Source organism: Lynx canadensis, chromosome B3, assembly GCF_007474595.2.
Source record: "Lynx canadensis isolate LIC74 chromosome B3, mLynCan4.pri.v2, whole genome shotgun sequence".
Lineage (NCBI taxonomy): Eukaryota > Metazoa > Chordata > Mammalia > Carnivora > Felidae > Lynx > Lynx canadensis.
In genome coordinates, this window is record NC_044308.2 from 81686424 (window position 1) to 81704509 (window position 18086).

Sequence of the window (18086 nt, forward strand, 5' to 3'; positions counted from 1 at the left end):
AGAATCTGAAGCAGGCTCCAGGCTCCAAGCTGTCAGCACAGAGCCCGATGTGAGGCTCAAAATTACAAACCCACAAACCGTGAGATCATGACCTGAACCAAAGTCAGATGCTTAACCCACTGAGCTACCCAGGCACCCCTCTGCTTTGGATTTTTTAAGTTTACTGAACATCAGTTCTAAACGTTCTCAATTATTATTATTTTTTTTAATTTTTTTCAACGTTTTTTTATTTATTTTTGGGACAGAGAGAGACAGAGCATGAACGGGGGAGGGGCAGAGAGAGAGGTAGACACAGAATCGGAAACAGGCTCCAGGCTCTGAGCCATCAGCCCAGAGCCCGACGCGGGGCTCGAACTCACGGACTGCGAGATCGTGACCTGGCTGAAGTCGGACGCTTAACCGACTGCGCCACCCAGGCGCCCCTAAAAGTTCTCAATTATTATGTCTTTGAATAGTCTCTTCCTCCTTCTATGTAGTCTTGCCTACTTTTTAAAAAAATGTTTATTTATTTATTTATTTTTGAGAGAGAGAGAGAGAGAGAGAGCGAGCATGGGGGAGGGGTAGAGAGAGGAGGAGACACTGAATCCCAAGCAGGCTCTGCATTAACAGCATAGATGTGGCTTGAACCCATGAACCATGAGATCATGACCTGAGCCAAAATCAAGAGGTGGATGTTCAACTGACTGAGCCACCCAGGCATCCCTAGTCTTGCCTACTTTTATGGACTACTGTTATGGACTGAACTGTGTCCCACCAACATTCGTACATTAAAGCCCAAGCCCCCCAGTATGGTTGTATTTGGAGATAGGGCTGTTATAGATGTAATTAAGGTTAAATGGGGTCAAAAGGGTGAGGCTCTAATCCAATAGGACTCTTGTCCTTATAAGAGAAAGAGAGACCGGGACTGATGGTCTCTCTCGCTATAGATACACAAAATGAAGACAGCTATATACAAGCCAGGAAGATAGACCCCACCAGAAACCAAACCTTTATCTTGGACTTCTAGCCTCCAAAACTTTACATGTTTTAATATCTGTATTCATCAGTAGTCTCCAGAGAAACAGAATCAATAAGATGTATCTATCTTTCCCTACATATATAACCAATAAGATATACTTATGTCCATATCTATATTTATCAAGAGAGACAATGAAAGAAAAGGAGGGATGTATTATGAAGAACTGGCTCACATGACTATGGAGACTGAGAAGTCCTGCAATCTGCCATCTGTAAGTTGGAGATCCAGGAAAGTTGGTGGTAATTCTAATCTGAGTCCAAAGGTTAAGAACCAGGGGAGTCAGTGGTGTAAATCCCAGTTTAAAGGCAGGAGAAGATCAATGTCCCAGCGCAGAGGCAGGCAAGAAGGGGACAAATCCTACCTTCTTCAGATTTTTGTTCTATTCAAGTTCTTGCCTGCTTGCATGATGCCACTCACATGGGGAGGGCAATCTACTTTACTGAGTCCATAGATTCAAATGCTAAGCTCATCCCAAACACCCTCATAGGCATATCTGAAAATAATGTTTAATCTGGACATTCTGTAGCCCAGTCGGGTTGATACACAAATTAACCAGCACAATTATATTCTATGTAATTTTTAAAAATGTTTATTTATTTTGAAATGGGGAGGGGGCGAAAAAAGAAACCCAAGCAGACCTCACCCTGTCACTCACTCCCGTGGGGCTCATTCCCACGATCTACAAGATCATGACCTGAGCCAAAATCAAGAGTTGGACGCTCAACCTACTGAGCCACTCAGTTGCCCCTATATTCTGTGTGATTTTTAATTCCATCTTCCATTTTAGTAATTCACTCTTTAATTATGGACAATTTGATATTTAAACCCAGTTATTGAATTTCTTATCTTAGTTACACTTTTCATCTTTAGATGTTGCCTTTGATTTTTTTTTTTGTACCAGATCAACCTGATCATTTTTTATAGTCTCTCATTCTTTGGGCAGAACTCTTGATACTCTCTTGTTTTTTAAACAAGTCACTACAATCTGGCATCACTTGAAACTAAAACTATAGTTTATCTAATGTCAATTCTGGCCCAGAGGCCAGAGGATGGTGGATTTGTGATTAGGAAATCTCAAGAGAACATTTTTCCCCACTCTGCTCAGAAATAAAGCTGAGACTGGCATGTTTCTTAATTATCTCCCTTTATGTAGATGGGTTTTGCCCCAAGTTCATCCTTCCATTAGAATGACGCTTCTCAGAGTCTTAGCTTTATGCCACTATCTTATTTTGATTTGCCACTTTACATAAGCCCTCAGTTTTGTCTCCTGCCTCTTGCATGCAATCAGTTAAAACCAAAAGCTGTATACCACTGGGGCCTGTCAGATGCTTCAGGCAGCTCTCAGCCCCAGTGCTCATTATCTGGAGGTAACTTTCTTGCCGGCCCAGCTCTGCATTTGTGGAGACTTTTAAATAAGACTTATCCATATCTCCCTCCCTCTTTCTCCCCTCGTGTGTGCATGCGTACATGTGAATATGTGTGATACACTGAGACAATTCCTCAGGGTATCTGGTTTTCATATTACCAGAAATCATATTATACAATTAATAGTCAATACTCTCTGATGTTTTGCTTCCAGGATATTCAGTTTAATTGTACTAGCAAACTCCTCACCACAAATTCAGATTTGTGAGTTAATAGTTAACCTCTAGACATGGCTAAATTTTAACAATGGAGCCTATTTAAGTCAGTAACGTGTATGACTGATTGAGCCTGAAATTAATTCTTTCATTTAAATATGTAATTCTGTTATATTTGTTATATGTCAGTTTTGTTCCTGGTGCTTTTCTAGGAAGTAGAGATAAAAAAAGAAAAGAAAAAGAACTGAGATATTAACCCCAAGGTTTTCATGATCTACAGGGGAAGACAGATCAGTAAAGAAACAATTACAGCTCAGTGTTACAAGAGCTTTGAAGACAATTTCCCCAGGGAATACGAAGGCTCAGGAAAGGTCACCTAACCCAGTAAAATGTAGAAGACCAGGTTGGTGCAAAAAAAAAAAAAAAAAAAAAAAAAAAAAAGCTCCATGGTTAACAAGATTTGATTTGATCAATTGATTGGGATAAGTTGTTTTTGAGAGCAAAAAGATAAATTCTTTGCCACAGAAGCTTCTTAACTTATCCTAGCCCTGATCAGATTGCCTGTAAATGCACGTACCTGGTGACAACCAAGGGCCTAGGCAAGAGGGAGTAAATGGATCCATCAAACTTTCAGCCTTACTAGAGAAAAAGATCTTAGAGCAGATGTCTCACAGCTCCTATATGGATAGAAACAGTTTTTGAAATGAAGGATAAAGGGTGTTTATTCTAGTGAACATGAAACTATGGCTCCTCAGTAGGGCAAAGTGAATTCAACATGCTGACAATTTAAAAGAAATTATTTTGCTGTTCCCTCTGGATTCTGTACATGAACAAATTATATCCATATCTTACACACCTTTCCTGCTGGGGATACCTCTCCTGCTCTCTTCTGCCTTTAAAAACTATACATTTTTAATTAAGACCACGTGGTATTGGCACAAAGGCTAGACCAATAGATCAAAAGAGCCAAAAGAGAGACCCATGCTTTAAAGGTCAAAGCTATACACAAAGGTAGCGTTGAAGGTCAGTAGGAAGGATGACTTGTTTAATAAATAGCATTGGTTTGCTAGTGTATCTATACAGAAAACAAGTCTTGATTTCTGCCTCACACCTTACATTAAAAAATCTTATTCCATAGAATCTATATCCAAATATGAAAAGTAAGATAATAAAGTTTTTAGATAATAATAACATAAGAAAATATAGGGACACCTGGGTAGCTCAGTCGGTTAAGCGTCCAACTTCGGCTCAGGTCATGATCTCACAGTTTGTGGTCCAAATCTGGTAAGACTGAAGAACTTAGCACTCTATGAACTATATGAGCTCCTGGAAATAAATCCTAGAGAAAATTTCACATATGTACATGAAGAGACCTTTGTAATAGGTCATCAAATTGTTTTGGTAAAGGGACAAATAGTAAATATTTTAGGCTTTATGGAGTTATTATGGTCTCTGTCACAACTATGCAATTTTGCTGTATGTGCTTTAGAAAATACATAAATAAATGGCCATTGTTATGTTTCAATTAAACTTTATTTATGGACACTGATTTGAATTTCATATAATTTTCATGTGTCACAAAATATTAGTATTCTTTGATATTTTCAATTATTAAAAATTGTAAAAACCATTCTTAGCTCATGGGCCATACAAAAATAGGTAGTAATGGGATGCCTGGCTGACTCAGTTGGTATATAGACAATTCTTGATCTTGAAGTTGTAAGTTCAAGCCCCACGTTAGGCATAGAGATTACGTTAGAAGAAGAAGAAGAAGAAGAAGAAGAAGAAGAAGAAGAAGAAAGGAAAAGAAAAGAAAAGATAAAGAGATGCATGCTAGTTTTAGCCCATGGTGGTAGTTTGCCAATTCTTTTTCCATAAGAATGTTTTCAGTAGCAAAATAATTGATGAAATCAAAGTGTTTTTTATGGGAGAGTAAATAAATTAAAAAATTAGTGGTATATTCAGGCAAGAATACTGGCCAGGAACTACATGTATTAGCATGAGTGAACATCAAAAATATAATTTTAAGCCAAAATAAAAAGTTGCAGAAGCATAATATGATACATTTTTTTAAGTTTATTTATTTATTTCTAGAGAGAGAGAGAGAAGCACAAGTGGGGGAGGGGAAGAGAGAGGGGGAGAGAATGAGAATCTGAAGAAGGCTTGCACTGTCAGCATGGAGCGTCACGTGGGGCTTGAACCCAAGAACTGTGAGATCATGACCTGAGCTGAGACCAAAACACACTTAACCAACTGAGCCACCCAGGTGCCCCGATATGATTCAGTTTAAACCAAGTTTTTAAACCCACAAAAGAACACTATATATTGATTATGGATGTATATATATGTGTGTGTGTGCGTGTGTGTGTGTGTATACATAATTTATTTTAAAATTCATGGAAATTGGTATTTGGGAAGAGAGGAAGAAGAATGACAGCTGAGAAAGGCACATAATGGGCCTAAGGTATATCTGTAATTTTTACTATTTTTGCAAAGTTTGAAGCAAATTGGGAAAATTAAGATTCTGTATATAGGTTTTTCTTATTCTCAATACTTATATATTTGAAATATTTTATAATTTTAAAAGTTAAGATTTAATTAGTTTGCATATTGATATCAACATGGTGTAAATTGCACATCCTGCTTTGGAAAAAAAGTTTGGGGAAGTAAAAAGACAGGAATGAAACCTCAGACAAACTTTTTTTTTAAATATAATTTGTTGTCAGATTGGTTTCCATGCAACACCCAGTGCTCATCCCAACAGGTGCCCTCCTCATTGCCCATCACCCACTTTCCCCTCTCCCCCACCCCTCATCAACCCTCAGTTTGTTCTCACTATTTAAGAGTCTCTTATGGTTTGCCTCCTTCCCTCTCTGTAACACTTTTTCCCCCCTTCCCCTCCCCCATGGGCTTCTGTTAAGTTTCTCAGGATCCACATATGAGTGAAGACATATGGAATCTGTCTTTCTCTGCCTGACTTACTTCACTTAGCGTAATACCCTGCAGTTCCATCCACGTTGCTATGAATGGCTGGATTTCATTCTTTCTCATTGCCAAGTAGTATTCCATTGTATATATAAACCACATCGTCTTTATCCATTCGTCAGTTGATGGAAATTTAGGCTCTTTCCATAATTTGGCTATTGTTGAAAGTGCTGCTATAAACATTAGGGTACAAGTGTCCCTATGCATCAGCACCCCTGTATCCCTTGGGTAAATTCCTAGCAGTGCTATTGCTGGGTCATAGGGTAGATCTATTTTTAATTTTTTGAGGAAGCTCCACACTGTTTTCCAGAGCAGCTGCACCAGTTTCAGACAAACTTTTAAATATGTTTGGATCAAATGGAAGGAGTCCTTTGGATTCACAGTGTGTCACCTGTTAGCAATCTGAAAAAAAAACAAACAACACTCTAAAAATCCAAGCAGGTATTATTTTCTGTTTTCTTGAGACACATACACATACACATTTTAAACCTTTTTTCCACTGAAATATGACACACATGTAGAAAAGTGCATAAACCTTGATGTATAGCTTAATTATCCTAAAGTCACACCAGGTAGCCACTACTTTGATCCAGAACACTGTCAGCTCCCAGAAAACCGCCCAGTGCTCTCTCCTCTCCAAATATGGTAGTCACTTCCTTGCTTTTTTTTTCAAGGTAATATTTTTTAAGTTTATTTATTTATTTTGAGAGAGACAGAGACAACACGAGTGGGAGAGGGGAAGAGAGAAAGGGGGACAAAGAATCCCAAGCAGACTCTGCACTGTCAGCACAGAGCCCTATGCGGGGCTTGAACTCACAAAACCAGGAGATCATGACATGAGCCAAAACCAAGAGTGGGATGCTTTACTAACTGAGCCATCCCTCAAATTAATGTTTTTGATGAAATTTACTGTGAAAACAGTATTTGAGTCAAAGATCTTTGGAATGCCTGTGGATTCAGAGAAAAGGGGACTGGGAAATTCCTTGCCGGATTATCCCATCTTCCTGAAAGGGAAGCCCAGGGTTATGCTGTGCCTTGAATGTCAATACCAGCTACCCAACTGTCCTCACTTCAGCCCATGATGTACAGCAGGCACTACACTGCGCATTGTGTATGCTTACCTCATTTAAGCCTCAAAACAGCCACTTGAGATGAGAAAACTGATGTTCTCTAAAGTCGAAGGGCCAAAGAGAAAGATAAAGGAAAGTTGCTCTTAATTCATAAATATTCAAGACTATTAATTTACATACACTTTTTCCAAGGTAAAATGTACAAGGCATGGCTTCATCTGACTAATTGGATTTGCCTTTTAAAAAATTTTATATACTTGGCATGTACTTTGTGGAGAACTTGGAAAAATAAATTTCCTTGGATCAAAGCATTTTGAACACATTTAGTGCTCACTAAAATTCTTGTTAGTGTTATTAAAAATGTAATACATATTATATATTGTATGTATTATATATGTATATGGTCAACTGTGCTGTAAATTGCAACTAGTGGATGTTCAGTTGACAAAAACTGGAATAGTTTGGCAGATTTATTCCTTGGGCTCCTCTTGTTTCACTGGGAAGTTCATCTAACCATATATGTCACAAACTAATTCAGGACAAAAGCAAAGCCTCAGCTGAATCGTGAAAACAGATAGCCCATCTAACCTACAAAGACTCTGTCCACCTGAAGGAAAAGGCCATCAGTCTAAGTGAATGCTACATAAGGACATGTCTAAAAATAAAAGCAGCCTACCTATTCAAGAAAAGAAACATCACTGGGCATTTTTAGTATGGTTTTATTTCATTAAATTGCTGACTATATATGAGTTACAAGAAGTAAAATTGAATATATAGTTTCAAGTGCCTACTCTGTTTAAGGCATTGTATGGTGGGCTCTAAGGGACACAAAGATGAATGATCTGCCATCCTCCCTAATAAGGAGGTTATAGTCTAAGGAGGGGTAAACCTAAGAGATACACAGATAACTGATTATACGAACCATGTGTTATAAGGTCTAGGGAAAGAAGCAGAAGACAAATGAACCAGTAATCGTGTACCTTTCATTAGCCAGGCATATATATATATATATATATATATCCACACACACATATATACATATATATATACATACATATTTTTTTTAATGTTTATTTATTTATTTTTGAGAGAGAGGCAGAGAGAGAGGGAGACAGAGAATCCCAAGCAGGCTCCACCCTTTCAGTGCTGAGCCCAATGTGGGGCTCAAACTCACAAACCATGATGAGATCATGACCTGAGCCAAAATCAAGAGTCGGATGCTTAACTGACTGAGCCACCCAGGTGCCCCCATATATCATTTTTTAATCTTAAAATAACATGAAGAGGTTGGTATTATGCCCAGTTCAAAGAACTAACCCAGGATCACACTAGTAAGTGGCATAGCTGAAATGCAAATCCAGATAGGCCTGCCTGGAAGCATATTCCTCAGCCTCACAGGTTAAGAGCCATGTGACCTATAGAAAAGAGGTCCTTACTGACCATGTGTCTCAAATGATAAAAAAGGAACCAGGAGGATGAGACATTTTAGGATGATGTCAGATAACATTATATACACCATCCAAAGGTGATTTGGATATTTTCTTAGTGTAAAGTATAAAGCACTTCAGCTGGAAGGCATAGAGCAAGATTTAATCAACAGGCATTCTCCTGTCTCTGCCAATCTTCCTCAAAACCTGCTTTTAAACGATAAAATTAATTGAGTTTTATTGTTCCTGTGGGTGCCAATACCGTGCATGTATTTTCATAAATTAGGAAAAAATAGTACTCAACTCTATCGTATAAATTGTAGGGGTCCATTTTCACTCTTCTTAATATTACTATTTGTATAAATGATTATTTTGATTCTTAATTATTTTTCTTGGTTCAGGTGATGATGCAGCCCTGGTCGTCTTTTTCTTTAGTTGAATACTTGCTCCATAGTTGCTCAAGAGCTGCTGTCACTGTTATCATTGTTATCTTGCAAGGTGAATGAACATAAATATAGATTTTCATCAAGTGTAGGTAGATTCAGCTGACAATCAGGGTTTTTCTTCCCTATGAATTGTGGGGTATGGAGGGGATGCTAGAAGATTAGCCAAAAATGAACACTTTGGCGCTCTCTGTTTTAATTTCAGTTCTGCCAGCAAGCTACTGGACAGAGAGAGCACGCTGCCTTCTGGCACCGTTTCTGTTTCTAAGCAGATGACAGCTAACCATGGTTTCACCTATTGTTTTCCCTAAAGTGTTGATAGGGTTTGCTAATGAAAGATAACACCACTTCTCAAAATGGTATAAACCACTGTAGAAACTAAAATAAAGGAAATAGTCTCACCCACATTTTGGCTTGCGCACAAGTCTACCTGGCTTTGCGAGAGCTGTTTCTATGACAGAAGTTGATCTGCCATAGGTGAGACTACTCCAATTCTAGTGTTTCATCGATGTCAAACAAAGCTAAAACAGTAATAGTTAGCACCTCTTTCTGTTCCTCCACTTATGAGAACCAAAATAACCTTTAAAAGATTAACAGTAGCAATACCATTGTATGGCACCATGCTTACACCTGGTGAAATCATGTGGCACAACTGCCTGAGTGCCACACTTCCAAGGGACGAGATGCTAATAGACTTAAGAGTCTGAAACGTTTACTCTCTATACTATGCTTGATATGATGAACGAGCCGTTGGTAAGTGGTCTGACTTTCACAGGTCACTTCAAGCCTGTAGGTTTACAAAATTCCCAGTCACTTATTACTATAATTCCTTAAAGAATCAAGCCTTAAGGAGAAAGTGAGTTCCCAGTGAAATTATGGTGGTGGATCTTAACAGTGTGGTATACTTTACTTAAATGCACAGTCCATATGCTCTATTATTTGTGTGTAATGATCTGGTGAATTGTCAGTCTGTCCTTTTTAAAAAAGTTTATTTATTTATTTTGAGAGAAAGAGAGAGAGAGAGAGAGAGAGAGAGAGAGAGCATGAGCTGGGAAAGAGCAGAGAGAGGGATAGAAGGAGAATCCCAAGCAGGCTCTGCACTGTCAGCGCAGAGCCTGATACAAGCTCAGATTCATGAACCATGAGATCACGACCTGAACAAAAATCAAGAGGTGGATGCTTAACCAACTGAGCCACCCAGGTGCCCCAATCTGTCCTTTTTAAAAGAGTGTGTAAGAAATTAAAATATACATAAATGTGGGTGGATGAAATAGGGCTTCATGTTTTAAAAATGTGTTCTCATCATATAGTGGGCACAAAAGCATTCAAGAATTGGGTTTTGAAATCATAATGAAGCTAAACATGATATGTAATTGACATGTAAATACGTAATACACATGTTTTGTCAGAAATGAATAAAATTTGGTCAAATATTTTATTTTCTTCATTGCGTTTATCACCACCTGAAATCACCTCATTTATGTATTTGTATACTTTGTCTCTTCCACACTCAAGTGAAACTCCATGAAGCAAGGTGTGTAGTGTTTTGGTCACTGCTGTATCCCCGCAGCCTACAACATTGCCTGGAACATAATTAGTGCTTGATAAATGTTTATTAAGTGAAGGAATTAATATAAGTTGAAAACATTCAATGTACTACTTCAGAGGTATATTTATGAATTTACCTTTATGAAGCCTCCACAGTGGCAAAAACTACCAGCTTTATTAAGTGCCTTGTTATTGGATGGAATTAACATGTTTAGTAAAGGAGTATAGCTAGGGTATAAAGTTCCAGGAACGATGCTGCACTTGTTAGAAACAGCAAGCCCTTCAGCATTAGATCTCAGCAACGGGTCTTTTGTTACTAATGCTTTTTTCTTTTTCACTGAAGCCCACTGTCTTGTTGCAGTATAATTTGTAATGGTGATATGCTTCTCAAGTGTATATTTGATGTTTTGGCAAATGCATATACCTATATAACCCACACACGGATCAAGATAATAGATCTTTACATCATTCCAGAAAGTCCTTCTGAACCATCTTTTAGAGAGTTCCCCATTTCCCCCTCTCTCCTAAGCAACTTCTGTTCTTATTTCTGTCACTACCGCTTGTTCTTGATCTTCATACGAAAGGAATCATTCAGTATGTACCGTTTCATGTTTGGCTTTTTTTGTGCAATATGCCTGTGAAGTGCATCCAGGTTGTTGTGCTTTTTAGTACTGTGCTCCTTTTTTGTTGCTGAGTAGTATTCATTGTATTAATATACCACAACTTATCCATTTTCCTGTTGATGGACATTTGGATTGTTTCCAACTTGGAACTATTATAAATAAGGCAGTTGTAAACTTTCTCATATGAATCTCCGCAGACACATGTCTTATTTTCTCCTCGACAAATACATAGGAGTGGAATTGATGGGTCACAGTGTAAGTGTATGTTTATCGTTATAAGAAGCTGCCAAACGGTTATATGAAAGTTATACAAGTTTACACTCCCACCAACAATGTAAGAGCTCTAGTTGCTCCACATAATTGCCAATGTTTGATATTGTCAATCTTCTAAATTTTAGCCACTCTAATAGTTTTGAAATAGTAATAATTGTGTGTTAACTATCAGTTCTCTGATAATTGATGATGTTGAGCATCTTTCTATTTCCTTATTAGCCATTTACGTATCTTTTTTTTGGGTGTGAAGTGCCTGTTCAAGTCTTGTACCCATATTTTATTTGGGATTTTGTTCACTTTATTGTCAAGGTGAAGAGTTCCTGATTTATTGTAGATGTACATCCTTTTCCTGATATTTGATTGTGAAATTTTCCTGATTATTTTCTCCTTGTCTCTGGATTGCCTATTGAAAAAAAAAAAAGAGGTGGGAGCACCTGGATGGCTCAGTCGGGGTAAGCATCTGACTTTTGATTCTGGCTCAGGTCGTGATCTCAAGGTTGGCGAGACAGAGCCCTCCATGAGGCTGTGCACTGACAGCACAGAGCCTGCTTGGGATTCTCTCTCTCCCTCCCTCTCGGCCCCTCCCCAACTTGTGCATGAGCTTTCTCTCTCAAAAGCAAACAAACATTAAAAAAAAACCCACAGGTGTCTTTTGATAAGCAGGTTATCATTTTGATAAAGTCCATTTATCAATTTTTTAATAGTTGCTGCTTTCTATGTCCTATCTCAGAAATCTTTAATCCCACAGTTGCAAAAATGTTTTCCTGTTTCCTTTTAGAAACTTCATCTCTAATTAATTTTTTTGCATGCTTAAAAACAATAATTGAGTTTGACCTACGTTTTTAAGAGCTCTTAGAAATGCTAGAACTCTGTGTAAAATCAACTGGGATTCTTTAATGAAAACTATTTGACTGATTTTAGTTGATAAAACATGCATTCAAATAGTGAATTAGTATTTATTTTGTCCAATTATTTTTCAAGAACTACATTTTAACTTATCAATTTTTTTATTAAAGACACAAACACTAAATTGTTATGAATCATTTGTTTTAATGGAGGACAACATGGGCACAGAAATCCTGTCTCAGGTCATTGTATTATTTTTTTAAAGTCATGGGTTTTTTCTTCTGTTTTTGTTTTCTGACTATAACAATTGTATTACTTTTTATTTCATTAGTAAGTTTCAGTAGTCTAACAGAGGTACCCCAGAAGCATTTTGGAAGATAGAAGTGATCTGGTTTGAGATTGACTGTTTTTCCTTCATAATCTAGAAACAGTATATCTAGAACTATCTGAAGTTTTTCATTTTCTCATGTTCTGTGTATGGATTGCCCAAGAATTTCAACACAGTTCATAAAGATTTTCTTGGTTAAAGCTATGTAAAAATACCTCTAATGTTAAATCATATTACAAAATAATAGAAGCAGCATGGATGTGGATTCTGAGGATCCTGAGTTTGAATGCTGTCTCTCCCCAACCTATTTTTATTACCCATATGAATTTAGGCAGGGTACACATTTCCTTTGAGCTTTATTTTCCTCATTATAGAATGGGATAATTCCTACCTCTCAGAATAATTGCAAATATTAAATGCAATCTTGTATGTAAAGTGCCTGTCAAGTAGTTGGTGCTCAATAAATATACCCCTCTCCTACCTTTTCTGTTTCTAATTCTTTTTTTTTAATTTTAACTTCATTTTAGTTAATATACAGTGTTATATTAATTTCAAGTGTACAATACAGTGATTCAGCAATTCCATATATTACCCAGTGCTCATTGAGATAAGTGTACTCTTAATCCCCTTCACCTATTTCATCCATTCCTCCACCCACCTCTCCTCTGGCAACCACCAGTTTGTTCTTTATTGCTAAGGATATGCTTTTTAGTTTGTCTCTCTTTTTTTCTTTGCTTGTTTGTTTTGTTTCTTAAATTCCACATATGAGTGAAATCATATGGTGTTTATTTTTCTCTGATTGACTCATTTCACCTAGCATTATAGTCTCTGGCTCTATTCATGTTGTTGCAAATGGCAAGATTTCATTCTTTTTTATGACCGAATAATATTCCAGTGTGTGTGTGTGCATGTGTGTGTGTATTTATGTATCTCTCACATCTTTATACATTCATGTATTGATGGACACTTGGGCTGATTCCATAATCTGGCTATTGTAAATTATGCTACAATAAACATAGGAGTACATGTATCATTTGAATTAATGTTGTTTTTTTTTTTTTTTTTTTTGGGTAAATACCCAGTACTGTGATTGCAGGATCATTGGGTAGTTCTATTTTTAAATTTTTGAGGAACCTCCATACTGTTTTCTAGAGTGGCTGGACCAATTTGCATGCCTATCAACAGAGCACAAGGGTTCCTTTTTCTCCATGTCATCACCAACACTTGTTTCTTGTGTTTTTTATTTAAGCCATTCTGAGGGGTATGAGACTGTCTTTTTCCCATTGCATATTCTTATACTGTTTTGATCACAACAGGTATGGGTTTTTCACCTAAAGCCTTTGTTATATTGGGGTATGTTTCTTCTAAACCGACTTTGTTGAGTGTTTTTATAATGAATCAATGTTGTACTTTGTCAAATGCTTATCCTGAATCTATTAAAATGATCATATAGCTTTTATCCTTTCTCTTATTGACATGATGTGTCATGTTGACTGATTTGAGAATATAGAAATTTCAAATTCTTGACTTATTCTTTCAAGGAAAGAACACATATAAAACTACACAAACTCCAGAAATTATACTTTTCTATATCAGCCTATAGTGTTTCCCAAATTGGTATTTAGAACCTCTTGGATTCTTCAGACAGATTCTTAGGGATCAAAGGATTTTCTACGGGAATTTTTTTTTGAGATGCTTGTCTCAAAATATTGAAATAAGCAGAGTATGACACATTGGAATAAGTTATATTCAGCTTATAACTAAAGCATTGCCATGAGATCCCAATGTGAATTTGCATTTCCATTTGCCATTTCATCATACTGAGCTAAGGGGCCATCAGTGTGACAGTGTAGATAACTGGCTGCTGTTTGGTTGTTGTGTCCTACTAGTTAAATGACAGCAACGGCCATTGAACATTGAAGGCAATGTTTCTAGTTCCTAGTGATAATATTCATATAAATAGCATTTTAAATGACCAAGATTTTAGTTTCTTATGTTTTTAACAAATCAATACTTTGATTTCACATCACGAAAATGACATGCCACTGAGTAATGCACTATTTTGTAGAGGCTAATGGGAAATGAACAGAGGCAGACTAAATAATATAAATGATGTATTTGTACCAAGCAAAAGCCAAATGCTTTCAGGACATTCTATACAAATAAAGATTTAATGGTAATTTGAATATTCTAAATTGAAAACAGTGGAAGCAATAATAATAAAATCTGATTTATGATCAATTTTGAAATGGTGTAAATGAGATACTAATTGCCTCTGTGAAACTCTTCGTTCTCAAGCCTCATTCACGGCAAACATGGAGCCTGTTTGAAAAACCACAAGGCCTGTGATGCCTGCGTTAGGCTTGTTTTGCTTTAGGAACCTGTCTGCCTTGTTTTGGGAGTGAGAGGGCATTTCTGATTATACAAATTCTCTGTTAATTCTTTACTATCTTGCCAGCAATTGTTGAAATATTTGCCAGAGTCCCAGGCATATATAAAATAAAACACTATGAGAAGCCTAGTTCTGTCTTTATCTTCAACAGTCTGACTACGAGCTCAGGGCTGAAACAAGCAAAACAAACAAAATATTTAAAAAATATTTCTAAGAATTGAAAAATAACTTCAGATATTATTTTCTTGTTTCAAATTTCAGCAAAATTTGATGATATATTTAGTGGTGATTTCAATTATATTATTATGCTAACTCCAAGTTGGAATAAATAACAGAGTCATCAAGTAATATATTGGCATTTAAGGATTTCTCACTAACAGAGTGTTAAGTATGAGGTCTGATTTTCTTTATGCTATTTCATAGACTCTGAGTGCCCATGTACTGTCTATTGTGTCCTGATTTCATAGATGTTAAAATAAGAACAAAATGTCTGTTCCAGTATCTATACAATTTGGTAGTAAATAAAGGTTTAGTGTTTTTAAAACATATGTATGTTCTTGGTATTCTCTGCAACTGCACAGAAACAGACTAAGTAGAGAACTGAACCTGAGGCTACATCTTTCCACTATCAAACCCAACAGTGGTGATTTTGTTTCAGCCAAACATCATCTACTTCAATAAATTAATGTTGTTAATTTGACTTGTATTGACTTGTAGTTTTGTATTTAATATGTAAATCTGCTTTGGTTTTAGAGTTTATAACAGCTATATGAATAAGTGGTTTCTACCCTGTTTTATGTTTATACATATTTAAATGACAAAAAAAATAGAAGTAATTTCAGCAATGCTAGCGGTCTAGAATTTTTTGCTTTAAAAGGGGTCAAACATAAATCACCTGTGAGAAATTCTGCTGTAGCTCGACAGCACATTGTGCAGGGGTGCCATGACATCTGATAATTTAAAACCATTATAAAGATTTTTTTCTCCCAAAAGATTTGATGTCTTGTAAAGCTTCAGCTTTTTCGTTCTGTAAAAGTAAATATTTTTTTCTTTTTTTAGAATATAAAGGGTTTAAACGTGGTCATCCAGGAGTGTAGCCTGACTGAAGAGCTTACAACCAGTAGAGACCTCAAGTTCATGACTCTGGAACCATCCTTCCAAATATAGACTCCTCTAACCATGTATCTCTTAAATTGGTTGTAAAGTTTCTAAAGAGAGCAAGAACATGAAAGGGTTTTGATATATTTCTTCAAATCATATAATTGAACATCAATCTACTATTTTTTTAATAGCTTTGAAATCAGAAATGGCTTATTGGAAAGACAAGCCATTAGAAAAAATATATCAAAGCATATTTTATTTGTAATTGGGCAATTTAACTCAATAGGCATGTCGTTTTTGCCTATTGTTTTTTGAGGGGGAGAAGAACATAGTGTTTTTATTACTTTTCAAAAGCTGTTAAAGAAAAGAATTATAATGGACAAAGGGAAAAATAGGTTTACCAATAATCTCTGTAGGCTTTCTGCTCCTTCTCTATTTTTTGTCTCAGCAATACCAGAAACTTTCATACGGTTTCACACTACTTTCTTTTTGTACATCATAAAATTGGGTACCAATTAAAAAACTTCTCAAAATTACTGATCTTTCTCAGGTCTTTACTTCAAAATATTGTGTCATATTTTCAGAGGAAGGGTAGGACAACGATAGGCAAGAAAAAAGAAACAACGGGGCACCTGGGAGGCTCAATCGGTTGAGCGTCCAACTTCAGTTCAGGTCATGATCTCACGGTTTGTGAGTTCTAGCCCCGCCTCTGGCTCTGTGCTGACAGCTCAGAGCCTGGAACCTGCTTCAGAATCTGTGTCTCCCTCTCTTTCTCTGCCCCTCCCCCACTTGCACGCGCTCTCTTTCAAAAATAAATAATAAAATAAAATAAAATAAACACATTTAAAAAAGAAGCAAAACTCCACTTATTATATATAAATATGCCATATTCCTTATTAAGGATGCCATTTTAACACAATGCAGGCGAACCTCTGCCCTTCATTTTACTTCAATATATGGAGTACTGTAACCATTTGAGGCCCTCATTTCAAGACCTTTGGCCCTCATTTCACAAGGCCGTGACTTGAGCAGTATGGTTTTTGCAGTATGGTTTTTGCAGTAGTTCAAATCAAAATAGTTAACACTAACATTCCAGTATTCCCTGCAAAAAGCTCTGCTGCGCTTGTTTGTCGTAACAGGGCTAGGGCTAAGGTGCGGTGAAGTATAAGGAAGTACAAGAATGATTCTCCAGTTCAATTCTAATAGTGTGATTCCTTGAATCCGCCTCTGAGGTCAAACAGGTGCGCTTAACCGCATTCTTCAGCGTTCCATCGGGTTGCTGGCTGCAAATGACCTAGGAGGAAGGCACCTGTGAAGGGCGTGGCCACCCATCCGGGCTCCTCCGCACCACCTTCCCGGTTCCCACTGGCGCCTGCGCAGAATGGACTGGGGCCAAGACACGTGCTGGTTCTCACAAGCCCCAGGACAAGCCAGAGTGTGGTGCTCCGTGTTCCGAAGTGAGTGGTCAAATCGTTGGCGGTAATCTCCCCGAGGGCTGGACGCTGGGCTCATTTCAACAAACCCTTCTGGAAACTGGCACAGGGTCCCTGTGTCACGGGTGAAATACCGGTGACAAGTTACGTACTTTGCTGGGAGGACCCGTGCTCCACCCTGCACCAAGGTAGCCCAGCAAGTCAACCAATTCGCAGTCTCTCAGGGAAACCTCAGTCGCGCCAGCCCGGCCCACCCAACGCACCACGGCGGCCTCACGGCCCGCTCGCCCGGCCCTCGAAGCGCCGAACGCACAGGGGCTTTCTTCGTGCTCGCCCCTCCCGACATGCTCCGCGGGGCCAGAGCGACCGCCACAGGACCCACGGTCCAGGGCCTGGGTCCCACGAACGGCCCCCTTACCCAGGGTGCTCCGGGCGCGGCTCTCATTTGCATGCCCCACCCGGCAGGTAAACTCGACAGGTCAGTCGCGGCCTAGCCAGCATAGCACCAAACGTGAGAGCCTCACGAGTGGCTCCTGTCATCACATTTCCCGCAAACATCCCGAGTTCGTCGGGAAGACGCGCACATCAGTCACCCTAACTAAGAGAGGCAGGAGGCTGCCGTGCCTTATATAACTGGTGGACGGAGGCTGTAGCGTGCTCGCTTCGGCAGCACATATACTAAAATTGGAACGATACAGAGAAGATTAGCATGGCCCCTGCGCAAGGATGACACGCAAATTCGTGAAGCGTTCCATATTTTGCGCAGTTCCCCGGCGAACTATCGATATCCTTTTGAGGACCGGCACAAAAATGGGGGATGGGAGGGTAGCTTTGGAGGCCCGCTCGGAGTTTAAGGATTGCAGCTAGCAGCTACCAGCCCAGCACACCTTCGAGGTTCTGCCGTTCCACCGAACCCTGTGTGGTTGGAGGTGAGGCCACCTTGATGGCCCTCTGACATCATTCTGTGGGCGCCCACCACTTTACTATTATTGAATTACCTAGGTAATCCTGGTACTTGC

The 18086-nt window shown here is 38.2% G+C and overlaps 1 non-coding gene across 1 annotated transcript; it reads left to right on the plus strand.

Moving 5' to 3' along the window:
• Positions 1-17721: 17721 nt before the first annotated feature.
• LOC115517318 lies at positions 17722-17828 on the plus strand. The gene has a single exon (XR_003969782.1). It is a non-coding gene; the product is annotated as a U6 spliceosomal RNA (small nuclear RNA).
• Positions 17829-18086: the final 258 nt, after the last annotated feature.